The 27,763-nt window shown below is 36.7% G+C and overlaps 1 protein-coding gene and 1 long non-coding RNA gene across 4 annotated transcripts in view; one reads left to right on the plus strand and one right to left on the minus strand.

Moving 5' to 3' along the window:
- RORA (RAR related orphan receptor A) overlaps nucleotides 1–27,763 on the minus strand; it is an 861,625-nt gene that overhangs the window by 388,979 nt on the left and 444,883 nt on the right. The window lies entirely within an intron of this gene.
- The window catches only part of LOC141521587 (uncharacterized), a 165,969-nt gene that overhangs the window by 89,080 nt on the left and 49,126 nt on the right, over nucleotides 1–27,763 (plus strand). The window contains exon 1 of one of the 2 annotated variants that reach the window (XR_012478015.1): nucleotides 9,341–10,222. The exons of the other annotated variant lie outside the window; for it this stretch is intronic. This is a non-coding gene — a long non-coding RNA (uncharacterized LOC141521587). Of the gene's footprint in view, nucleotides 1–9,340; nucleotides 10,223–27,763 lie in introns of those variants that run through there. 2 annotated transcript variants of the gene reach the window in all.

The following is a 27,763-nucleotide window of genomic DNA, read 5'->3' on the forward strand; positions in this document are numbered from 1 at the left end:
AACAGAGAATCTTTAGGTTTCATGTCAGATCTTAAATTCTGTGATTCTATTATCTAGAGCTTCTGGGTATAAAGGTCTTTAGAGGGTTTAGAAGTCTTTTTCTATTAATATTTGCAGCCCAAGCGACGAACCCAGTGCTTTAATAAACATTTGGAGAACTGAATTAAACACTCTCTAAGTTGGAGATCAAATTCATCGGAAGTAAGTCAATGCAAACCTAGCATTTTTATATGTCAGATGAATAGTCATGGAAACATGGGATCATAGAGGTGGATGGGACCAATTTAATCTGACTGCTTCATTCTACAGTCGAAGAATCAGAGATGCATTGAGTTGCAATGACTTGTACTAAGTCTCACGGGTCATGATGGGAAGAGCCAGAGATTGAATCCTGGTCCATTGATTCCATTTCCAGCATTGTTTCCATGGCATCAATGTATTTCTCAGCACAGTTCCTGAGACCTATTAGGTACTCAATAAATATGAATTGTCCATGATAGAATTTAGTCATATCTGAGAATCTTCCAGGTTAGTAAAAGTAGAACTCCCTACTAGTTTAGAGCTAACTAGTCTCTAATTCAGTTTGAATTGCTAATCAACCAGGACTCTGTAAGTCTAATAATTATATTTGACATGGGACATATATATCCTCTAGCACCATCTAGCTAATCCCCAAAGCAAGTGAATTCTCTGCAATTGAATCCCTGTCTTTTAAGAGATTTAACCCATACACACAGCACAGCATGCACATACACATAAACATACACACACACACAGGTAAGAGAAAAGGGATGTCAAGGATGAGAGAAAATGAAAAGCAACAAAGCTAAGATTAAAGAATTCCAAGTGAATATCAAACCAAAGACCTCTAATCAAAAAGAAATAAAGGCCTCAGCAGATAAATTCATTTGTTCCCAGATACCACATGTTATTTATTTTGTCAAGTGAAACCTCTGGTACCTTCCCCCCCTCCACTTCCCTTTCTATATCTACAATGCTGTTGTTGAACTTCTTGGGTAGTATGTGTAATTCTAGCCTCCATAGCCCTTATCATTTTTCAGTTATTTTGTTTCTTATATTGTCAACATCTATGAATATGTGGCATTTTCCCAGTAGCATGTTACCTCCTAAAAATAAATTCCTGTTGATTGAAAAATAATAATAATTTTAAAAAAGAATGTAAGCTTCTTGAGGGCAGGGGTTATTTTCTTTTATAGTTGTATCATCCCCAGTACCATAGATTCTTTATCATTGCTTTTAATTGAATGATCAGTCATTTAATTGGCCAACTAATTCAGTGAAATTAATGTCATATTAGAGGATGAAAATTTTTTTTCCACTTCATTTGTTGAATGAACTGTGATAGGAACTTTGGAAAATAGAAAGGAGGTAAAAGAGTCTCTACCCTTGAGGACCTCACATTCATTGAAAGGGATAATATTTATACAAAAATGAAATAAATGGAAGACAGTATCTGAGGTGAAATGGAAATAATTTTGTATTTGGAAGGCTTAGATTCAAATATCAACTCTTTTACATGCATTCATAAGCAAAGTGATGTGAATTCTCTGGGATTTCATTTTCTTTATTTTTCAGATGAGGCCATGGAGGAGATGATCCCTTCCAATCTATGACACTATAAACTAATACAGTAATTATCTACTAGATAGAATCTAGAGTTCTTTAGCCGTATTCTGTTTGATGAAACCTACAGCCTTCTTAGAAGTTCATTTCTTTCCCCTATTCATTATTGCAGAAAATGTTAAATTCTACTCAGAGATTATCAAAAATAAAATGTAATTTTGTTGCTTCCAAATTTATAGACTCTCTGAAATCTATTCCCAGACCTCCTTAGGGGGTCTGTGGACCCCAGGTGTTAGATTGTCAGTACTGAAAGAGTTCAGAGAAGGGAGATACCAATGTGATTTAGAGTAATCAGGAAAAGCTTTGTAGAAAAAAATGCATTTTAGGCTTGGGATTTGATAATGTTCTTGACTCAGTAGGGTATTTAGAAGTGAATTTAGACTACATACATTTATTGCTTCCTGCTGTGGGCACAGTGGACAGGCCCAATCTTTGAAGTTAGTGGGACCTTTGTCCTTGAGTGAGCTCTGAGGGACACAAAGGAAGAAAGGCTCTGTGTGCTTCAAATGAAAGTTTGGAGAGAAAGGTAAGTTTGCTCTTCTTACAAGTCACATTGCCAAATAGAAGGCATGCCCATCTATCTATTCCCTAACCCAAGCTTTTTCCTTTAGGAAGAGGATTTAAGTTTCAGTAGCTCTGGAGAATAATAGCGTTTTCTTTCAACTCCAACCCAAGCCCAAATTAAGAATACCATATGATGTGTTTCTACTAGAAATCTATCATTTTGATCAACAGACCACCTGAGATCAATTTCAAACTCATTCAGACACAAGCAGTAGTAGATATGAAATAATCTGATGAATATGGAATATTTAAAAATCACCAAGTAAACAAAAAGAAAAGGTGAACATTTTAATCTGGGGGAAAATCCTTTTCAGATGAGATACTCAAAACAAAAGTTTACTGAGTGTCCTAGTATTAACTTTTGGCTGATTAGCTCTCTGGGTTACATGTCATTGTGAAGAGACTCCTAATATTTATTTTAATGTCATTCCATTACTTTCTTGCTATTTAGAAGGGAGGAAGAAATAATAATTTTTCTGCCCCTCTATCAACTTGAGCCAGAATACAAGTAATATGAAAAGACAGGAAAGCAGTATCCGAATTTATGTTTAGACCCAATTCATTAAATATTGGTCTATTCTATACAAATAAGTAGCACCCCTAATGACCCTAAGATTTGGTATAAATTTTGCAATGTAGGAAATTATGATGTCCTGAATTCTCAGAGGGATACTAAAAATTATAAATCATCCAATCCAAAGGAAGATAATTAAATACAGGCAATCTGAATAAATTAATTAGATGTAGAGGCAGCAAGTTGGTACAGTGTTTAGAACACTGGACCTGGATTTAGGAAATGCTTTACTAGCTGTGTATCCTCAGGCAAGTCACTTAATCTTTGTCTTCCTTAGTTTCTTCATCCAAAAAATGAGGATAACACTAGCATCTATCTTTCAGGATTGTTATAAAAATAACATGTATAAAAGCACTTTGCAAACCTGAAAGCATTATATAAATGCTAAGTAGGTAGGTAGTAGTAGTAATAGTAGTAGTAGTAGTAGTAGCAGTAGCAGTAGTAGTAGTAGCAGTAGTAGTAGTAGCAGTAGTAGTAGTAGTAGTAGTAGTAGTAGTAGTAGTAGTAGTAGTAGTAGTAAAAGTAGTAGTTAGTAGTACTAGTGATAAATATGTGTTGGTGGTGCTGGTGGTAATAGTAGTAGTGATGCTGATGGAAGGTAGTAGTAAAGAGGATGTAGGGAAGATGCATGGAACACTTCTCTGGACTTAGACTCTTTGTTCAGGGGGCAGACTATTCTTGCTTTTTTTTCAAGTTCAACACTGAAGTGTGCCCTCTTTTCTCTGACTCCATGCCAGAAGGTGAAACTTTCTTTTTGAGAGTATTTTCCTTTAGGATTCTCTTTCCCTTTCAATTCCCTTATCCTCCTCATTCTCCCTGTCCCACATCTCTGTTTCTGTCTCTGTCTGTTTGTGCTTCTCTGTCTCTGTCATTCTGTGTCTGTCTGTCTGTTTTTCTCTGTAATTATTTGATGCTTAGAGGCTACTGCTCTGCCAATTAGGACCAAAAAAACCCTATTGCTTTATAACCTAATTCTATCTTATTTGAAGGAATACTTGAGTGTTTGTACCTTTAGGGTTTTGATTAAAAATTGTATTCTTAGTTTATAAGAATCATTTTCAAAAGACTTACATGTTGTATTAAGCCAGACATTTCTCCTTAAGATCCATGTGTTTGCAAGTGCTCACTTAAATACCTCCTTGAGAGAAGTCACATTCAGCCTACCACAGCCATATGTTTGCTATTTACTTAAAAGATCTCTAGGATTCTTGAATGGGAAGAGGAGTCACCCAAAGCTGTAAATTCCTTCTCAGAATGTACATAACACCATAGTAATGAGACCAACTCTCATTTTGTTTTGCTATAATCATCAATATTGTATCCCTAACCACAGTCAGTCTTCTTACATTCTATGCCATTGGTTCCAAAGCTAATGAGAAGAAACTGTCTAGGTAACTTTGTAAAAACTGATTGCTACTACAGTAAATACAATTCAAAAACTTTTACAATGGCAGGTCAGGATCCTCATCTTTGGGTACAAAGAATAGATTTGCTATACAAAAGGGAAGGTGACTCAGCAACTAAATACAATTCACCATCTTCAGCTATTAAGACCTAAATTCAAATCCATCCTCAGACTCTTAATGGCTATGTGATGCTGGACAAGTCATCTAACCTTGGTGCCTCAGTTTCCTCACCTGTCAAATGAGTGGAGAAGGAAATGGAAACCACTCTAGTATCTTGGCCAAGAAAACCCCAAAAGGGGTCATAAAGTGTCAGAGACAATTAAACAACAACAAAAATCTTCATTCTTTATTACAGAACAGAAACTGAGATAAAGACAGGTATTTTCTGGAATCCATAGAAAGCTTAAATGAAATGCCAAGAGGCATGTTTTAAAATTTTATTTTTTAGGTTTTTGCAAGGCAAATAGGGTTAAGTGGCTTGCCCAAGGCCACACAGCTAGATAATTATTAAGTGTCTGAGACTGGATTTGAACCCAGGTACTCCTGACTCCAGGACTGGTGCTTTATCCACTGTGCCACCTAGCCGCCCCCAAATGGCATTTTCAATAAAGTGGTCCTACCTATATAATGCAATACTACAAAATCTTAGCCCATATATAAGAATAAATCTGTAGGTGACTGTATTTCCTTTACCCTATCTCACTTTTTGTAGAGTTTTTGTAGAGACTAGTCTGATGACATCCAAAACTATATTATATCCAAAATATTTATCTTCTGTTACACATATATAAAATCAATTCTCTTACTAGTTTTTTAAGTTACTCATCAGAAAACTTGAGTAATGATTATGGTGATCATAATGAAATGGTTCTGAGCTTTTATTATTTGCTGCAAAATATTAAAATATTTTATCTACTAAAATGAAACTATGAAAGGATGATTGATGTCACACATAACAATCTTATCATTGATGGAGGCTTGAGTAAATGGAGAATCATGGCAGAGAAGCACAAGGATGTCAAAGTATGAAATGATAATAGACACAAATGGAAGGAATGTCAAGATGCTGGTCTTGATATATGCAAATAGCTTGTTTGGTTTTATGGCAAGGCCAGTTTTCTTTGCAGGTAGAATGGGTAACCATGCAGAGTATGATTGGAGGAGTCCAGGAATGGTTCCCCAGTTTAAAAATCTTCCTTTCTCTCCCATTACCTATTACAATGCCTGAAATTTCCCCCCATTTGTGATACATTCCTTTGGGTCTTAAAGATGTTTTGATTTGCAAGAATTTCCTCTTAAATATCTAATACCCCCTAGAAAGAATAATACCTTTCATGCTTCATGTTACACATGGAGGGAATATTAGCTTATTATACTGTTTTTTTAATTAGACCAGCCAACAACAAGGCCTGGAAGGAATGGATCTTAGGCAGAGTGGGCTGGATGAATCAACAACAGCATCTGCCACCTCCCATCTGGTCATATCAACTTGGATTGGAGTGTGAAATACCTTTACCCACTGTTCCCAATTGCCCCAAGTATGAGGAGTGCTGATGAGCCAATAATACTCCTTTCTTCAATGCCCAGAAGCACTTTCAGTGTAAGAAAGGGACCAGGTTGGTAACTCATCCTATTCAGAGGCTGAGTTAACTCACACTGCTGGTATGCTAAGACCTGTACCAGTTATATGAACTCCACTTTTTTTTAAGCACTTGATTTAAATGAAGAAAGAAATTGGCTTATATTTTTAGCAGCTCCTGCTACTAAAACTCATTTGACAAAAGTGCCAAAGGGACAGTTAAGTCTGAGTATGATTTTTTTTCCCACGGAGGAGGAGGAGGAGGAGGATATAATTTATCTGAAAATGACTGGTACTTTCCTGGCCTGGGGACTTTTTTAAAGGCACAGTACTTCCCCTCCCCCCTTCTATCAAATCTGAAACTTAAGATATTGACTCTTCAACCTCAGTTTGAAGCCCACCTCAAACCACTGAAAGAAAAAGACACGAAATCTGACTTAAAAAACCCCTTCACACACATATTCATATATATATACACATATACACACACATCCTTCAATTATATTTCTCAATTAGAATGCGCCTAATTCGATAGACCATGGAGAGGCCCCTGGTGAGCCAAGTATAATATCAGCTAGTTTGTTAGGGGAATAAGGGCAACCAAACTTGGAAGCAATAATGACATTATGTCTATAAATACTAGTTTCAGGGTTGGATCTAGTTTCTTAAGTGGCTTTTTAGGGGTACTGAAAGATTCTTCCCCTTATCTCTTTATATCTCCATATATCATTAATGCCTGAAATTTTCACCATTTGAGCAACATCTTTGTCAGAAACTATTAGATCTCTAGAAGTCCTTATTACAATGTGAAGGTGTTATCGGAAAGCATAGCATCTCAATCCAACAATACTCATCACCATCCCAGTGTGAATTTATTTGTCTTATTAACTTGGCTTTGGGGAGATAAGGAAAGAATGGGATACTGGAAAGTTTTGAAAGGAGGTAAGAGAGGGAAAGATTTCATGAGCGAAACTAACTCAGACATTTTGTTTAGGACAGTCAAGAATTCATATTCTGGCAACTCTCACCATATTCAGATTGATCAGTATAATGCTGTGTAGTATATTCATCATCAAAAAAACTAAAATGAGTGGATTATGGGAAATGACTATTCTCTTTGTACATCATCATAATAATAGCTCCTGTTTCTTTTACAGTCCTTTACTGTTTCAAAACTGCTTTGTCATCTATTTTCTCACTTGATCCTCAGAGCCCCTGAAAGGAGGGCAAAATCAATATTTTATGCTTCTTTCACAAATGTGGGAACTGAGGCTGTAAGACATGAAGGGATTTGACCAAGTTTACATAGACAGTTAGTGGAGTTGGATCCTATGTCATCTAACACCCACACTACCGTGTCCTTGGGACATGTGGTTTCCCCAGCGAACACCAGGGGTAAGAGTATATGATTGGTAAGTCTGGTAATTAAATAACATTCTTTTTAGAAGTTTCTACAACAGGAAATCATTAGATAATTGTAATTTTTTTCTCCATTATGAGGCTATCAATTTTGTGTATTTCTTTTATATTCAAGCTACATGTACTATCTGAAAATCTCTTAATTATTTGCAAAAAATGTAGAGTTTCATTTACATTAAATACAATTTTAGGTATAAGATATTTGATTTTATTTTTGTGTTATTTATGTTATCCAAGTTAGCCCTTTTTGGACTTTTGAGTCAATCTATACAAAGAGAAGGTCAAGAAAGTTATCCTTAGAGTCCCAGAAATAATACTTAAATACTGGTAGAACTTCTAGGGGCAATCAATTCCTCAGCAAATAATAGTTAAACGCCTGTCTATTCAATTCAATTTAATAAGTGTTGATTATCCACCTTACCATATGACTGATCAATGGATCTGTCATAGTGGAGAACAGGGAGTATTGTAAATGGAGGCAGAGATGTACCTCGCTGTGTCTTGCCTTTGAAAATAAACCTGGCACTTGTTTGAAGATAGACAAAATTCAGGTACCCTGGGGTATTTGTTCTAATGCAGCTTGTAATCTAATAGAGGGATATGTACATAGAGATGACAACAATACATAGCAAATAACCCTTTGATACTAGAAAACTGGTAAACAAGATGCTGTGAGAGGTCCTCAGGCAGCAGCAACATTTGAACTGTACTTTAAAGGATGGGCAAGAATTCAAGAGGCAAAGAGAAGGAAGAGGAGCATGAGTCAAAGTAAGGATTTAGGAAATCACTGGCCTTGGACAGTGACAAACAGTAATCCATATTGTGTGAAATGATTCATATATAGAATACAGAGAAGAGTGCTGAGACAACAGGATGATACAAAGGATTGGAGATCTTGAATGGTGGACAAATATATTTGAACTTTATTCAGTAGTCAATAGGGAGTTATTGGGGATCTGTGAGCAAAGGGGTTATGTAATTAAATTTATAGCTAAAGGAGATTAACTGGGAGCTATGGTGAGGATGTAATTACATCAAAGACAGGCCAGCATAGTGTCTGGTATGCAACTGGCACTTAATAAATGCCCACTGATTGATTGTTAGGATTAGAAGTAACAGTGAATGAAGATGAGAAAACCTTTTGGGAAATCTTTGATTATCCAGACAGGTGACATTTAGGGACTCTGTTAGGGTCATGGCAGGGCTAACAGCTAAGTGGTTCTGTGGATAGAGAGTGCTGTGCCTTGAGTCAGGAAAACTTATCTTTCTGAATTCAAATCTGATCTCAGATATTTATTAGCTGTGTGGCCCTGGGCAATTCATTTAACCCTATTTGCCTCAGTTTCCTCACTTAAAAATTTGTTGGAGAAGGAAATGGTAAACCACTCCAGTATCTTTGTCAAGAAAATCTCAAATGGAGTCATGAAGAGTCAGAAATATATGAAATGACTGAACAACAATAGAGGGAAGAGAACAGAAGTGAAAGATTTCAGAGATAGAATTGTTCCCTTACCTTAGCATTTTCTGAGGTCCCAATAGAAAAGGTGATGGTGAAAAGATAAAAGTTTCATGTAGGAGGAAAAAATAGATGCTAAATGATCTCTCAAACTTGATATGTGGTTCCATTCACCAATCAATCAATAGATGTGCATTCATTCAATACTCAACAAACATTGAAGCACTTTTATGTGTAATACATTGTACTATAAACCAAGAGAGATATGCAGAAGCATATAATACAAAATTTTTGCCCTCGAAGAGCTTATAATCAAGTGGAGGGGGCTCACAAGGTCAGACCATACATTTTGAGCTAGGAGAGCGGATCTTGGAAGTCCTCTAGTTCATTATCTCTATTTTATGGCTTAGAAAAATATAAGGACCCAGAGAAGTGAAGGGACTATAATACTTGGAGGAGTCAGGATCCCATAGAATTTTGGAATTCTATGATTTCTATATCATAGAATCATGATTTTTTTCCCCCAATCTAGAGTATTCTCTTCATTTCACTGCTTCATTCATATTATTAAGGAACAAAGCCCTCTGATGGGTGAAACTATGAGTGAAACTAACTCAGGGGCGGCTAGGTGGTGTAGTGGATAAAGCACCGACCCTGTAGTTAGGAGTACCTGTGTTCAAATCTGGTCTCAGACACTTAATAATTACCTAGCTGTGTGGCTTTGGGCAAGCCACTTAACCCCGTTTGCCTTTCAAAAACCTAAAAAAAAAAAAAGAAAAAGAAACTAACTCAGACATCTATGTGAACTTGGTCTCTTGAAAACTGTGACATCTAAAGAGACTCTGGAAGATACTCTCAAACTGAAAAGGTTACAAGTTGTAGGTCTCTTGTTGAGAGCCAGCCTAGCAAAGTTTGAAAAATCTTTGCTTTAGGCTAATGACAGGGAACCAATTTTCTGACCATAGCAATTCTTGAATGCTAGGTAGGAGGATGAGTGTAGGGCTGTGTGTTTGTGTGTTTGTGTGTGCATTTGTGTGTGTGTGTGTGTGTGTGTGTGTGTGTGTGTGTGTGTAGAGGAAAGGGTTATGTTCTGTGTCTCTTGAGAAACTATTAAACCAAAGAAATAGCAGATCTCTGAAATACAGAAAAAAGGTCTATAAAGCAGCATGTGTTAAATGATATAAATCTACATACATTTATTAAGGGCTTACTATGTGCAAGCCACTGTGTTAAGTTTTGAGGTTACAAATAAAAAGACAAAAATAACACTTCATTCTCAAATAATGCACATTCTAATGAAAGGAGTCAACATAAATAATTATGTGCACAGAAGACACATACGTCATAGGTGGCATTATCAGGGGGAGGGACCAGGAAAAGGCTTCCTGCAGAAGGTTGAGATTTGGACTGAATCTTGAAGGCCAGGGAGGTTAATCATGGGAGGTGAAGAAGAAAAGCATTCTGAGCATGGGGGATAGAATGAAAAAGTCATGGAGTTAGGATATGGGACAACAAGAAGACTGGTGTTGCTGGATTATAAAATCTGTGAAGGAGACTAAAATATAAGAAGACTTGGAAAGGTAGGAAGAGCCCTGTAGTTAAGAGATGAATGGTTTTGTTTATATAATAAGGATTTTCTATTTGACTCAGGAAATAATAGGGAGCCATTGGAGTTTGATAAGTACCACAGTACTTATATCAGTAGTGGTATATCCAAATAATTATATACAAATTATATGCAGGATAACTAGGAAATGATTAATAAAATAAAGGCACTAGAATTAAGAGGGGTTGACAAATGCTTCCTGGAGAAGATGAGGATTTTAACCAGAATTTAAAAGAGTCCAGGAAAGGTAGTAATGAGGCAGGAGATGCCTGAAGCTGAGAGAAGAAGTATCTTGTTTATGGAACAAGGATTTTGTATTTGATTCTGGAGATGATAGGGAGTCATTGGAACTCAATAAGAAAAGGGAGAGAAGACTTTCAGTTGAAATAGTCAGTTAATGTTATATGGACATGATCAGTCAGTCAAAGACAATTTATTAAGGGCTTCCTATGTGCTAGGAACTGTCCTATACACGAGTCACAAAAGAAAAAGTTTCATGGACATAGGGTGTGCCAAATGAAAAAAGAGCAGCATAAAATTAGGTTTAGAAGCTGAGAATGAACAAGAATCTTTGGGGATAATGGTTAGATTAGTTTGGGGAGAGAAGAATTCCTTTTGGGGAATAATGGGGAATGTCTAGTGAAAGTTCAAAGCATCATATATATGATTTAATATTGGAAACTAGCAGTCATTCAGTCCTGCCCCCAACATATTTTACAAAGGAGACCCAGTGTGGTGAAGTATTTTTCCAAGGGGTTTTTGAGACTACATGGTAAATAGTTAGGAATTCCAGATTAAGGAATTTTATCTTGAAAGCATGTGGGAGTCCTTGAATATTTTTGAGCTGGGGAATGGTATGATAGAGACAATTTGTAAGGGGGGGGAGAGGGAAAAATTAGGGGAGGGGGAATGGAAGGTTAAGATAAAGTTTGGGGAACATTTAAAATACTTTGAATATACTTCAAATAAAAGTTACAAAAGAATGGCAATGCGAACAGAATTAGGAAGAGCTGGTAAGATTTCAATTTTTAGACATATGACACAAGCAATTTTCCCATAAAGGAAGACAGATCTAAATGAAAGAAGGTATTTAAAGCTCAATCTCATGCTTCTGAAGTCCACAGCTGACCATTTTTCAGTTGATCTGGCTTTACTTATTGTCTCAAATGGGCCATTGCTGAACAGACAGATCAAACACTCTTACTGGTCATTGCAATGATGGAAAACCCAGGCAGGACCTTAGTAAAATTGTATGTTCACCAATTAGATTGTGTCTCTGGTCATGATTTTCTGGGACTTTCTCTTTCTCTCTCTCTCTCTCTCTCTCTCTCTCTCTCTCTCTCTTTTTAAACATCACCATGCCCCCTATTTTCAAAATTAGTTTTCAGGAAGTGATAAAAGTCATTAATACCTTAGCGTGGATGTATTAGTACAGCATGGGCGGGGGATGATAATTGACATTAGTGGAAGGCCTTGGTTCATATCCTGATTCAGACCTAAAACATATATGATCTTGGGCAAATTAGACAAGATCTTTTGGTCTTAGGTTCTTCATCTGTAAGATGGGGTCTCCAATCTTTCATCTATCTCTAAATTCCCAAAAATAAAATTATAATGGTATTTAAATGTATTTTTAAAAGTTTTAGCTCCTGCTATTCTTAAACAGATGAGGAAACAGAGGCTGGGAGGGGTTAAGGGTGTCATTCTAAGGTCCTAATCTAGTTATTCATCATAGAAGCTGAGAATTTCTGATTCCAAATGCATTGCTTTTTCTACAGTCCTATTTTATCTGTGGGGAGAATTTGTATTTTGAACTTTAATGTTACCTGAGGAGTGAAAGGTTTTATCTACTGGAAGGAGAACAAAGCTAAACAAACAAAACGCTCTAATATAATTAAGTAATGTGATGGTGAGAACGGGTGCATGTGAGTGGATAAGGAAGCCATTTTATGAGCCTTCAGAATCAACATGTAGGCAAAAGACACTCCTGGATACTCTACAAATGAATAAAATTGTTGAAATAGTGGTTTGACTATTTTCTCCATCCTTAATTTTTTCCACCATAATCTCTATCTTGATTAGGGAGACACCACATATTTGGAGGCTCTCAAATTCTCCTGAAAATCATCAGTACCTCAATCAAGAGCATAATATAAATGAATGTTCATCAGGAAAACACATGGAAAATCCCTGGTAACATTTAGGTTGGTCCACTAGCATTTCATTTTATTTTATTTTATTTTTTTAAAGCTGGAAATCTGAAACATTAGAACCAAGAGCTTCCAGATTTTAGAGGGCAGAGAAAGGGCTGGTCACAGGACAGAGTGCAAAGTTCCCCAAAGAAGGCCAAGTCTTTTAAAAATCTGTGCTTATTGGAGGTAATGAGTATGCCACATTTGCTCTAGGATGCTATAAAACATTTTTCTATATGGGAGGAATGCTCTGTGTTTATGTACAGTAGCATTTTATCCCCAGCACTACAAAATGAGTCCACATAAACTATTTGATTAGAGCTAAAAAGCTACCTTAGGCAGTTGAGAAAGGTGTCATTGCTATTGTTGTTGGTGGGGTTTTGAATTGATTTTAGTTCATGAAGCAACCTCCCCCCGCCTTTTTTTTTTTAAACCAAAGTAAACCATTGGAATTTATAGACTTAGAGAGTTTCCTTGTACACTTAGAGAGTAAGTAACTTGCCTAGAGTCACACAGCTGGTATGTGTCAGAGATAGGACTCGGATTTAGGTGGAGAATGCCATCTGTATCCTGAGAAAGAATTGTGGAGTTTGAACAAAGACTAAAGACTATTACCTTTAATTAAAAAAAAAAGTTATCTTATTATATAATTCTGCTATATCTCATATGTTTCTTCCTTAAGGATATGATTTCTATCTCATCACATTCAACTTAGATCAATGCATACTATGGGAACGATGTAAAGACCAACAAACTGCCTTCTGTGAGGGGTGGGGGGAGGGAAGCAATATTGGAGGAAAATTGTAAAATTCAAAATAAATAAAACCTTTCTAAAATTAAAAAAATAAGGCTGGTTTTCCATCCATTACACCAATGGTGCTTAATTCAAATAAAAATGGGGGCCACTAACTTGTACTTTAGGACCCTGTAGGTACATATTCACTTAGAAAAAACACATTATCTAATTTTATTGAAGTTTCTCAATTACCTTTGAATCTGGTCTGACTATTCTGTGAAGTGTTTGGCCTGCAGGTGTATGTATCTGGCACCTCTGTACTATACCATACTGCCCTTGTCATATGTATTTTTTATAGGTGTTTGCATTATATTCAGAAGATATTACATTGGTGTAGGCAATTCTGTCTGTTAATGTAAATCAGCATCTATAAACCCCCAAGAGGTTAGTACACTAGAGTGAATCCCTAGCTATTTTATTTTAGTTGTATTTTTTGCTGTAACTTCATTAGTTTTAATGTTATGACACCTGATTTCTGCTGCACTTTTAAAAGTGTTTTTCCTGTAATTATTGGTTTTTATTACTGCTAGGTTTTTTAAAAAATTAATCAAAACCACTTTGCCATAGAAAACTAAAACAGTCTTGTCCCCAAATGGAGGTGTGGTCCCAAGAACTTCATGAAAGTTAAATTAATCAAGCAGATTTTTACCATGTGTTTCCCATCACTCCCTGCGCCTATTTTCTTGTATACACCAAGGCTGCCAGTTTTAGAGAATAAACATTCCAATGGCATTAGTGTACTATGTGGATTAATAACTTTGACCAAGGCAAAGTAAAGACAGAATCTAAGATATTTAGAAAAGTAAACACCACATATGCCTGGGGATATGGATCATTTTTTAAATTTATAAAGATTTTTTTTATTTCTGCATGACCCCTCATTACAAGTGAATCAGGATTTGGGTCTCAGAGCCTATAAAATTCTCAGAGCAAGATGAATTTGTGTATGTAAGTCAGGTAATTATCAAACCAACCAACCAACCAATGGACAACCATTTATTAATTCCCTGAAATACAACTAGCACAGGAGATTTAAAGATAATAGGCTCTATAGTCAATACAAGCAACTTCTACTTGGCTCAAATGGGAAAATATTTATAATGTGTATGTGTAACCCAGTGCTTGGCAAAGAATACTAGTAGCACTTTATAAATTCTTGTTCCCTCCTTCACTGTCCCCCCCTCTTTCCTTACCTGCCAGGTAGCTGAGAACCTACCTGGCTCCATCCATTGCTATGTAAGGGATATTTGAACTTTTCAAACTTTGCTATATCATTAATATCAAAATAGAATCCTACCTTCCCAATTTTTTCCCTTCATATTATATTATTTGCTCATTATCTGTTTCCTTTTCTGTTTTTTTCCTTCCCTTCTGGTAACAACCTTTCCTCTTGGTTGCTTAGGAACTGGGGAATGTATGTGGTAGTGGTAGTGGTAGTGGTGATAAAATAAGGTGGTGGAATAAGTGCTTGAAAATCTAATCATAAGGATTTAATATGGGAACTCTGTTTGACAAAGGGTGGATAGGACTGATCTTCTGAAGCTTGTGAAACCAAAATTTTCACCCATGTATCTTTTTTCCCTCAAATATTGCCAATAAAATGGATATAGGCTTGTTGCATTCCAGTACAAACAACATATCTTGTTTGAAAGTTATTTTATCCATCATCCTCATGGAAAGTGGAAAACTCAGTCATCCATGGGATGCAAGTACATAGTTTTTTGCATAATATCTTCCTCTTTAGCATGGGAATTCCTTGAGGGCAAGGGCTCTTTGCTTTTCTCTAGGTCTCTTTCCTCTCTACCCCACCCCCCAAACCACAGCATAGTGCTCATAGTGAATCTTTCCCCAACCTAATTTTCCAATTTTGTTGTCTTGCTAAAAATCTCCATCAACAACTTTCTGCTCTAGCTAGTTTCCTCATTCTCAATAGGCATTCCTTGATGCCAACCTCCAAGTCTTTGTCCACATACTACATCCTTTCTGCTGATTTTTGTGGCTCCTTCCTTCACAACAGCACACAAGGGCCTCTTCCTCCTCTGAATACTTTGAACATTGTAATACCTATTTGTGACACTCATTTGATAATTAAATATATACTTCCTTATATTGCTATTTAATTCAATTTGAGAGTGAAACTAACTCTGAGGGCAGGGACCAAGTCTCTTGTTTCTTCTTTGCTTTTAGAGACATGTAGCACCACAAGAACTCAATAAATATGTTTTGAATAAATGAAAGAAGGGAGAGTCATTATTCTTCTTGAAAATGGTGGCAGTGCAAAGCAAAGGATATATCCCCAGACATGGATGCTAGCAGAGAATGCTGAACCAACAGGAACCAAAGGAACAGGAATTTTGTTAAGCGGAGACCTTAGACACAGGTTTTCATTCTTGAGTGAATTTTTATAGCTGAGTCATTAACTCATGAAAATAAAGCTTAAGGCAGTAACGTTCAGGATCCAGAGTGGGCCTCTATGAATAGTGACAATGTGCTTCCTAGCCAAGAATGGTGTTCTATACAAGGGTATCAGCACAAGCAAAATCAAAAAGGCCCTAGGTGCATTTTTTTTGGTGAGTCTCAGAAAAGAAATTACTTATACCAAGCAAGTTTCAAAGTCAGTTGCTATTTTGAGGAGCTGGATAGTATAGCATATTATCAAGGCATGACACAAAGCTTAAGACTGCCTATTAATGTAAGGATGAATGTGAGTAATTCAGTGAAGCCACTTAAGCAAATAACAGTTGAAGGATAAAATATCACTAGAGTTTATTACATCAAGTTCACAAGGGTAGACTCATAAAATAGATTTGGTTTTAATGAGTAACCCAAGACAATGGATCTTATCCTATCAGCAAACATCAGAGGCTGGACCACTTCACCTTTTGAAAAAAAATCAACTTTTCAGAGGCCAAGTTTAGAAAATCAAAATGAACCAGAGTTGGACTTGGATTTGGGTAAATCTGGCTTTAGTGCCTCTCCTTTCCTTTTCTGTGTCTCCTTCCCTTCTGGTGTGACAATCTTTCCTTTCACAGGTTTAATATTTTCTTGCTTTCTTCTCTCCCCAACATCTCAAACTCTTCTCTTTAGAAGAAAACCATGAAATTCATTCACATTGACTTTAATTTCATATGATTCATGGTCATCCTTCCCATTGTAACAGGGTACAAGAAAGTTTTAACTTAAATAAATATCTGTGGGATTTCAGACAATCAGTGGAAAGGTGTTTTAGGGTGATGGGGTCTAGACATTTGAACTGTTATGACTCTGATTATATTCATATAGGATCATAGATTTAAAAATGAGATGAGGTCTGAGAGACCATTGAATCTAACCTCTTCATTTTTTAGCTGAAGAAACTAAGACAGAGAAAGATTGTGACTTGACCAAGGATATATAGATAGTAAGCATCAAAGGTGTGATTTGTATCCAAGCATTCTGACTCCAGATTCAGAATACCACACTGTTTCAGTTTACAGAACACTTTCCTATCGGGTTGTTAATGCAAAAATCATGATATCTTTCCTATAGGTGAAGGAGCTCTGACTTCATAAGTAACTTGCCCAAAGTTGCAAAGTTAATAGTTTTGGAGACAGGATTAGGACTCATGTCTCATGAGTCCAAAAATAAGTTTTTTTTTTTTCCTATGACACCATGAATATATAAAACATAGACTCAAGAGAGTATAGTCCAGGTGGACAAAGAATATGGGCTAGGTTTTCCAGATTCTCTATGCATACTTATAATGTAGGACCTGAAAGAAACTTGTTTAGTTGTTTCAGTCATGTCTGACTCTTTGTGACCTCATTTGGGTTTTCTTGGCAAAAATACTAGAGTGGTTTGCAGTTTCCTCCTCCTGTTCATTTTATAGATGAGAAAACTAAGGCAGACAAGATGAAGTGACTTACTCAGAGCCTTCTGGAATCTAGGCTCAGCACTCTAACCATTGCATTATCTAGTTACCCCAGACTAGGTCTGGTTTAAACAAGGGCTCTGAACCTTTTTTTTTTTTTATTGATAGGTATCCTGGACCCCTCTGACAGCTCGGTGAAGCTTGTGGAAACCCTTTTCAGAATAATGTTTTTAAATTTATGAAATGTATAAAATGCATATTGAAATATACTTATCAAAATTAAAAATAAACCAAACTTAAAAATCCCATTTTAAGAACCCCTGACCTAAAAGAATTCAGGATATGAATTTGTAAGAATTTTAATAAAAGGGAAAGTCCAGCTTCTAATCCAGGCACTCACTAGCTCTCTGAGTTACTGGCATATTATCAATCATGTATCCCTCTGATGTCACTAAGTGTGGAGAGAACAAGTGAAAATGTGTGGGCTGAGTCTCAAAAAAAAAAATCTAGCTACAAAAAAGCCTGAATTAATAGCACCATGTCTGGCTCTTAGGTGCCCAAGTCACAATCTATATGTGCTTAAAAAGAAGTAAAGAATTCAAGTAATTAAGTGGGTAATTCGATCTCCTTTTCCCTCCTCTCTCCAGATTTCTAAATTGCCTGTTGTCATTGTTTCTAACTCAAATTATATAGTTAATCACCATAATTCTCCACTTTGCTTCAGATGTGTAGATACAACTGAATGACACATTACCAAACTACCTGGCTCCATTTACTTCCAAAAGTGTGATTAATTCTCTGTAATTTTTACTACCCAAAATTGACATTGTGATAAAGAATTTAATTCTGATTTTTAAAAGCAAACGGCTTTACCAGTATTTTCCTCTTTATTGTTCAAGAGAACACAAATCCTGTGGTTTTCAGGGCAAGGTTAAATCCCTACAGTTTTGCTCATCCACTTACTTATCTTGTCTCTTATACAGAGGACACAAATTTTTTTTAGTCAGGGGTATAAGCCACGGGGGAAAAAAAATAAAGATTAAGGAATAAATTCATTCTCATTCATGTCCTGTGAGCAAACTTTGCCTGTGTTTACATAAATACTCTAACTAGTTTGACAAGATTCAATTTTTAAAAATAGGTTGAATTTAGTACCCCCAGCTGTTTCTGTTCATTGATGTGATTCAGAACAAACAAACAGCTTACAGAATTTTTTTTTTTTTACTTTTCAATTTGTTGTAGACATGTGTCTTGTGTGAATGGTGCTTTTATGTAGCTTGAAACAGTACTTTTCCTTCAAGATTAAGATCAATGCTACCTTCTTCTGAAGTCCTTTCCTCGTTCTCCCACTTCCTAGAACTTTCTCCTTTAAGGTTTCCATCCATATATTTTCTACATGTCTCTCTGTATGTATCAATTTATTTACATGATTTATTTGAACATAGCTTCCTGAGGACAGGAATTTTTTTGCCTTTTGTTGTATCTGTAGCATTAAGTTGCAAAAAAGCATTCCTTTTCACCATCAGTTAAGAGAGGTACAGGTTAGGACAAAGAACATATCTTGGCCTATTATTTTCCATATTATCCCTTCTCTCTCCCCACTCCCCCTACATTCCCTCCCCTTCACTTACAATATTTCAGAAAGAAAAGTCACAGGAAAGAAGAAATGATCTTAGATAATTCCAAAGTGAAGGATGTTATTGAAATTTTAAAAGAAAAAAAGTACATTCACAGATGAGGCTCTTGTAATTACAGCAGAGTGAAATATCTATCTATCTATCTATCATCTATATCTATCTATCTATCTATCTATCATCTATCTATCTATCTATCATCTATATCTATCTATATCTATCTATCTATCTATCTCTATCCATCAGTGTACAACACTTCTAACTCAACAGATACAATAAGTTTAACACAAAATAGACCAAGAGCCAAAAAAAAGACACTAACCAACTTTCCTTTCATATAAAAGAATCCTTGAGGTTTAGAGATTGTATTTTATGGACCACACATGTAGGCTATAAGTATAATAGGGGACATCTATTACAACAGCTTATTGGCTCTTCCTCATTGACCACTCCTGAAATAAGATTATTAGTAGTAGGATTTGTTACTATATAGTTAAATGAAGGCAGATTCTTTTTATCATTTCTTATTTCCTTTGAAAAACTACACAATGTGACAAAGGCCACAAGAAACTAATTAGCTTGTATGCATTTATTCTCAATCATTGTTTTGATATAATGCACATACCTGGAGAAAAATATTCAGTCTTAAGGTATTTTGTTCATAGGGAGTCAAAGATCTGGATAACTAGAAACATCTGGAAGGCTGATTCTCACTTCATCCCAGCATTTGCAATAGATGGACATAGCCAGAATCTATGTCCCATAATATTAAGAACAGGGAAATGGGATTCTGTTGGGATTGTGAATTGGTGCAAATAAATTACCTCTATTGCCAACTCATTCCATTTTGTATTTGAAACTTGACTTTGACTGTGATTTTTCTCTCTCATTCTTCTATGTTTTTGCTGCCTTTGTTCACTGGTACAGTTTCAACCAGAGGCAAGAAATGTCAAAAATTTCACCAGATAGTTCTTTCTTTTGAGATTCAAAATCTTATCCCCTCTCCCCAAAGCAGAGTGCTTTAAAGAGTTCAGATAAGAAAATGCTTTAAATATATGCAGTTCTTGTTATCTGGGGATCTTGAAGTAATATGTATATTACTTGTATATTAAACTGGGACCTGCCAGGTGACCAAACTATTCCTCATATGTAAACTAGGTACAGAGGAAGAGCATTTGTTCTTTTATGCCATAGGATAATACTTAATAAATCATAGTACTCTTATGCTTACTGATTACCTTGCTGATCTGTAAGAATCATAAATGAAATCCTATTATAATAATAGGCATTGTGGCTAAGCAGAAAGACCTGACTTTGGAAGATCTGGGTTCAGGTCCCACCTCTGTCAGCTATTGGTGATGGAATGTGGGACAAGTCCCTCAACCTTCTCTTAGTGCTTGGGCAATTCACTAAGACTCTAAGTAGCAGAAAAATACTACCTTCCTCATTTGAAGGTTCTTTATGCCATTGAAATCAAAGGTCTAGTTCCTAAAATAAATTCTAAAGAACTATCTAGCTTCCTTTTTTTGTATTTAGGATTTTGTTATACTATTTAGCAAGACTTCAACAACCATGCTATAGTTTCTTTATCTGTAAAACTGGGTGGAAAGTGGAGGATTAAATGATCAATTATTTAATTCAGCCAGCAATTATTAAGGTGACTCTTATTAAGGCACTATATGAAGCACTATACTAAGCAATGGGGAGATAAATATGAAAAAATAAAACTGTTCCTGCCCTCAAGAAGCATATTATCTAATATCAAAAAAATCAATGATCTCTTATCTAATAATTTAAATATACAAATAACTATAATAGTTGTCAGACTATGTTAAATGGAAAGGTTAGTTGTTCAAAAAGCAGGTTCTGGATTGAATATTCTAGGTCTTGGTCATTCCTTTTTTTTTATGTTATTGTTACACAGAGATTACTGTAATCATATCTGACCTGCACTGCTTTACTCAGTGACTAAGATTTTGTCTATGGAAAAGATGTCTTGCTGCCACCCACTCACTGGGCCCAGAGAAGACAGGAAACTGGCTAAAGAGTCACAGCTCTCATTCTGAGCTTCAGGATCTGTAGCCACAAAAGTAAGAAGAAGCAGAAAAAATAGGTTCTCACAGCTCAGATGAGCTCCGGAATCCAGTACCTGCCCCCTTGCAGGGCAGACTTCTCACCAATTAGGGGATATTTCATTTGTGATGTGAAACCTTAAAGTCTATGGTCCATCACTTTACACACAAACACACAAACACACACACACACACACACGTATCTTTCTTACCCACAGGAGCTGGCCCATCCTGATTCTGCACCTAATCCCATGCTTACACCTCTCAATTAAGAAAAGTGCTTTGAATTAAAGCCAAGCCTTTAATACTTCTGAGATTGGTCTCCCCCCAAACAGCTTAAATACAAAAGAACATTCACTGGTGTCAGAATTTGCTCATCAGCAGCTAAGGCTGATTTTTTGTCCCTGTATTTCTCACCACTGTCATGGACTGCCAATTATCTGTTTTCATGTTTAAGGCCATTGAAGAATGGCACTTGTTCAAGAGAAATAGTGTAGAAAAATTCTATTGTAGCTCTTTGGCTGGGGGCTGGGTAAAATCCTTTGTTTTTTCACCTTTTTATCCACAGTGCCTTCAGGCTTAATAAAGCTTTGTTGAATGCCATCGATGCCCTAGAGCTTCTGGGATGTAGCCTCAGTGATACTCTGAGACAGCCTCCTGTTTTCCTTCTGGCTGTGCCCTGTCCACTTAACTTTTATAGACTCCCTGGTCCCTAACTACTTGCCTAGCAAGGAATTTGGACTGTATTTACCTGGATTTCTGATGCTCCATTTCCTCAAACCCTCTCCCTGGGGTTCTGATATCTGCTGTTGCTTTGATTGGCTCCTAGGATTTTAGGAAAGGAGTTCTTAACCTGAGGCCCACAAATTCCCCCCTCCCAAGCTATATTCCTACTAAGGATATAGGGGATCAATTTAAAGGGAACTGTGAATCTGGAAAAACTTTTCCTTTATTATCACTAACCTTTAACTGAAATTCAGCAGTTCCTTCAGTTATGAATTTCTTTAAAAAGATAAAGGGGTCCATAGGTTTGACTGTCTACAACACACCAAAAAAGTTAGAAACCCCTGTTTTAGGACTATTGATTATACAGAAGAGTCTTGCTTGGCCATCAGATTCTTGGTTCATGCTGCCTGTCCTATTTTTCCAGGTTTTCATGTACCCCTAGCCCCATCCTTGGTTGCTCACCTTGCTCCAGTTCTGCCCTTATCATTGGCTTATGACTAAGCTTGGTCTTGGGTTCTACGTCCTGATTCATTTTTTTGGGCCTATGCTTTGCCCTTTGTCCACAAGAGGTGAGCTCCTGGAACTACCTTCTGGTTAGTTAGCTCACTGAAGGATTGGGTTTGTGTTTTCATTCTGACCATGGCTGCCTAAAGCCAAATGTCTGGGAGAAAAGGGAAGAATTCAGTCAATCTTCCAGCTGTTTCTGAACCTCCAGATGTCTGGCACCAGGAGGACTGAGCATCTAGGGGAGGAGGATTTTGCAGTTCTCTCTGGAGGCTTGGCATTGTGCAGAACCAGCCTCTGTGTCCTCTGTGGGGTCAAACCGATGCATGCTGTCTAAGTGGAATGACAGCAGATCACACAGTAGTGCTGACTCCATCAGACAGTGGCTACAGACTTGTGTGCAGCCTAGCTTTGCCGTGGAGTCTCAGTGCAACTGAAAAACTGTCATTAAATATCTTCTGTTTTACAGGAAATTTCCCCCAAAGGGAAACTTCTTTTCTAGGCAAGAAAGGAAACTAGAGAGGAATGCAAGAGAGGAATAAAGAAAGGAAGGAAGGAAAAACAGAAAGAAGGAAAGAAAGAGGGAGGAAAAGAAAAAGAAAGAAAGAAAGAAAGAAAGAAAGAAAGAAAGAAAGAAAGAAAGAAAGAAAGAAGACAGCTAGGGAATGGAGGAACAGTGGAGAGAGATGAAGAAAGAAGGGGAAAAGAAGACAGGAAGAGGAAGAAGGAATTGACAAAAGGAAAAAAGCAAGGAAGAAAAAGAAGAAATGAAGGGAGTGTAAGAAAAAAGGTGGGAGGAAGGACAGAAGGAAAGAAAAAAGAAGAAAAGAAAGTAGGACAGGAAGGAAGGAATGAAGGAAGGATAGAGGAAAGAAAGGAGGCATCAAGTAAAGGATGGAGGAAGGAAAGAAAAAAAAGGAGAAAGGGGAGATAAGGAGGGAGAAACTCCCAAAAAAGATAAAGAAAGAAAGAAGAGGAAAGAGAAAGAGAAGGAAGAGAAGTAGAAAGAGGAAAAAAGAAAGGAAGAAAAAAGAGGAGGCAAGAAGGGGAAAGATAGATCAGAAAAGAGGAGCATGGAAGGAAGGAACAGAGAAAGGAAGCAAGGGAGAGAGGGAAGAAGGAAAGAAAGAAAGTACGATTGACTTCTTTACAAGCGAATCATGCCAACACTGGCACATCAGCCTCACGCTTGATAGGTGCAAAGGCAAATGAGGTCCGGTTTAAGCGACCAACCCCACCCCCCAATCCAAAAACAAAACAACTTTGGTTTTTCAGTCAATACATTCCTCCTCCTTTGTTTTCTTGCAATTAAAAAAAAAAATCCCAAGAATTATATTTTAAACTAGAAACACACAGAAAATGGTCAATGTTTTTCAGGATGTAGCTCAATCCAGCCAGTCACATTACCTTTTCCTATGGTAGTGGTGGTGGGGGTATGGGGGTGGGGTTTCTGCCTTCTACTCAATCATCTTTGCCTCATATCTGCTTGGAACAATACTCTTAGCAAGGTGGCAGGTTGACCTCCTAAATCCAGTCAGATGGATGAATTAAGTAAACTATGACACCCTTCAAAGCAAGGACTATGTCGTTTTTATGTATTTGTCAAAATGCTATGCTCAGGTGCCCACAAATAGTTGTTGTTTGACTAAATAAAATTGAAAAGACAAAGGCAGGGGCAGGGAAATATTGAGAAAAGAAGATGATGCAAAAAACAATAATGTAACAATAAAATTTGAATTAGAAAAGAAGATAAAAAATAAAGGTTACTTATTACAACTATCATAAATGGACCCCTATAAGTCAGAACTGGTCAATGTGGTTAAAATGTTTAATTTACCTGTATCACAACCAAATCAAATGTAAAGTCTGTTTTTCTAAATCCACTGTGAAGCATATGGTTGCATAATCTGTTAATCTGTGGTTAACGTTAGGATAATGGCCTGCATAAAATAATAAAAAATGACTCATATTCTTACAACATTTATAAAAAAATTTCCCCGTAGAAATCCCAAGACCGATTAAAATATGAATATTATTTATTTCAGATTATTATTCTATATTTTAGATGCTGTTATCATATTTTATTGGTTTTTAAGGATAAAATAACTGAAGCTTCAAAAGGTAATAAAACTTGTCTGTGTTACCTAAGTTTCAAAGTGAGGTCCAATGCTCTTGATTTCTGTAATATTGACTTTTCTCATGGGATGCAGATAAAGGTTACTACTTTATCAGGAGGCTAGGGTGGTAGATAAGGTAAGGGAAAAATTCCCTCATGGATGTACCTGTATGGATTTGTTACTATTATCCCTCATCTTCAAATCCTCTACTACCTTTGTATTATTCCATGTCTTTACTGTGCCCCCTTACTGAATATACTCTCTCCTCATCTCACTTTTTTGAAACTCTAATTTCTTTCAAAAGTCATCTCCTACATTAGACTCTTCTTAATTCTCTGCTACTCCAATTGTCTTGAAGTTTATGTTGTATGTATTAATGTGAGCTAATATTATATGAATGCATTGGTACTCATTCACCTTTTCCCACCAAATACCCTCCATAGCATATGACTTCCTTGAGGACAGGGAACATTTCTTTTATTTTTCTGTTGTACCACACATAATAGGTGCTTGATAAATGTTTGATTCATTAAATGATGTAATCATTTTCACACTTGCAGATCATTCCTATCCACAATGATTATAAGAACATCTTCTACATGGCCCATCTATTCTTTGTCATGCCTTTGGCATTATTACTGGTCTTAGGCTTTCTCTAGGCTTTGAACTTTTCACTTCTTCCTTGACTAAATCCTTCATTCCACTCTCATGCTCTGTGAGGATGATGGGACCACAGCTCCTACCACACTAGTGGAATTCCACAGAAGAAGATGGAAATAGTTTTGGTTTTCCTAGCAATGTAAATAAAGCAAAGTTAGAGAAAAATTTGGCCCTTAGAGAAGGAGCTGAGGCTGAAGGGATGATCAGTGGAAAGAGCATGGAACTATCAGATAACAGGCCAGAGAAGTGGATAGATCTAGAGTTAAACAGCTGAGTTTAAATTATGACTCAGTCACTTACTAGCTCTATGACCTCAGTTTCCTCATCTGGAAAATGAGGGTAATAAAAGTACCTATATCCCAGGATTATCGTGAGAATCAATGAGGAAACTTGTAAAATAATTTGCATATCTTAATACAAATAAAAATTATTATTATTATTATATCATTATCTGGAGACTTGGGGTTCTAGTTCCACCTATGCAAGAATTAATGAAATAATCCTGGGTAAGTTATTTTGCATCATTAAGACAATCATCTTACAAGTTTACTTCTATCTCTGAGTTTCTGTAGTGGTACTGTGATCTTTGGGCTTGTGGGAGTCAGGGACTGATGGATTAGGTGAGTCATTCCTACTGAAGAGGATGGGAGGTTTGAGAAGATGTCCTTGCTCCTTATTGATCAGGGTTGAATTATTTTTCAGGTCCTATTCTCCCTGAGTGGTTGATGAAGTTGAGGTCATGTGCAAACCAAAGAATATGGAAAGACAGCATGGTATAATGGATAGTTTGCTGGACCTGAAGTTAGGAAATTATTGTTTCTGAGTTGTTTCAAAGTCATGTCAGATTCTTCCTATTTCCATTTGGCTTTCTTGGCAAAGATACTGGATTGGTTTGTCCAGTAAACCAGTAAACAGGCTCATCCTCCTACTAAATATTGATTTGAACCCAGTTTCTCTTGACTCTAGTGCCAGCCCTCTATCTACTGAGCCACTAGTATCAGGAAGACCTGGGTTCAAATCCCCCTCAGATCCTTACTGGTTTTGTGACCCTGAGCAACTTTCTGTATCTCAGTTCCTTCATCTGTAAAATGGGTGGTAGTGGTGGTGTGAATTCAATGATCTCTGAGATCCCTTCCAGCCTTAAACCTATGATTCAGTGATAAGACCTTGGTGAGGAGGTAATCTGACAAAGGTAATGTGGTGACTGAATTCTAAACCTAAGAAACTTTTGCCTAGTGGATGGTTTTTCGAAAGCTACAGAATAACTCCGAAAGTATAGAGATAGTGATCTCTGCTCCTTTATACCACACAAGAGAAAGATAACACAATCACCCTCTTCCTCGACAACAAGTTACGGAAACCAGAATAGCTTGAACATTGAAAGCAAAAATATAAGGCATTTAACAAACTTCATGTACCTGTTGCCAGTATTTTTCTGTGGAGATCATGGAAGGGAAAAAATTTTTTTTCTTGTTTCTCCACTGGTTTCACTGAGGAGTGATTATGCTTAAAGGAAGACTCATTTGCCAATGGTTCCTCTCTTCTGAAACTCCAACCACCAAGAGGTAGTTTCTTAATTCACCTGAGGATTGCGTGTGTGTGTGTGTGTGTGTGTGTGTGTGTGTGTGTGTGTGTGTGTGTTTGACTGATGATGAGTATGTAGGTGTTACAAAATGGCTTCCTGGAACACCTTCAGTTCTGAAACACTAAAGAACCTAGGAGAAACTAATTCAACAGTACTGAGAAGAAATGAAAAAGAAAAAAAGAAGAAAAAGGAAGGAAGGAAGGGGAAATCATAGGCTTGACAGCCTTTCCTATGGTACCACCAAGTGGCAGGGGTAGGACACACTGCTTTTGTCAGTATTAAGCTCTAGCCAGGGAGCACCCATGAGCTGAACGGATGTTTTTTTGGTTTTGTTTTGCTTTTATCTTTTTGGCAGGGTGGAAGGAGACAGGCACAAAAAATACAAGACAGGCAGCAATGAATATTGAGAAATGTAGAGTTTCTTCCATTAAATAACAGGAAGGAAAATGAACTGGGTTTTTCTTATCTCTAAGAGAGTAAATGAGAGGCAATCAACATGATATAGTAAGAAGTACACTGGACTTAGGAAAACTTGAGTTCAAATCCCACCTCATATACTTACTGTATGACTCTGGGAAAATCACTTAATTTCTTTTTCCCTTAGTTTCCTCATCTTTAAAATGAAGAGACCTTGATTCCAAGGTCCCTGCTATCTCTAAATCTAGGATCCCATGAATACTGAGAAAAGGAGTGGAATAGTAGAAGTGATACATTCTTGGATGAGATATTTTCAGAATTTATCTCCTCCTGTTTTTATTCTTTTTTGCTGTGTCTCTTCTTGCTGTCTTTCTTATGAAATACATCTTCTCTTTAGCTGAGAAGAACCTTAAGATGGAGTAAGGATGACTCCAAGATGAATGCTATCTTTCTCTCCTTCCTAGATTTGCTTCCATCACCATGTATACTATTATGACACCCTTCTCTTAGTCATTCAAGTTTCAAAGATGGAATTATCATTAATTCTCTCCTTTCCCTTATCTACATCCCTCTCTCCTGTCACTCCATACTCTGTTTAGTAGGTTACCAAGTTCCTCTCTTTCATAAAATTTCTTATACTGGACTGGTAACTTACTTCTTTCTATTACAATTGCCACTACCCTTATCTAGCCTAGACTAAATTTTGTTCAGTCATATCTGACTCTTCATGACCTCATTTTGGGTTTTCTTGGCAGAAATACTGGAGTAATTTACCATTTCCTTCTCAAGCTCATTTTACAGATGAGAATACTGAGCAAATAGGCTTAAGTGACTTGGCCAGGGTCACACAACTAGTAAGTGTCTGAAACTGGATTTGAACTCAGGAAGAAGAGTTTTTTTTGACTCAGCATTCTATTCTCTATGCCACCTAACTGGCCCTGGACTCTATTTATAGTCCTCTA

The sequence above is a fragment of the Macrotis lagotis genome, chromosome 4 (genome assembly GCF_037893015.1).
Source record: "Macrotis lagotis isolate mMagLag1 chromosome 4, bilby.v1.9.chrom.fasta, whole genome shotgun sequence".
Lineage (NCBI taxonomy): Eukaryota > Metazoa > Chordata > Mammalia > Peramelemorphia > Peramelidae > Macrotis > Macrotis lagotis.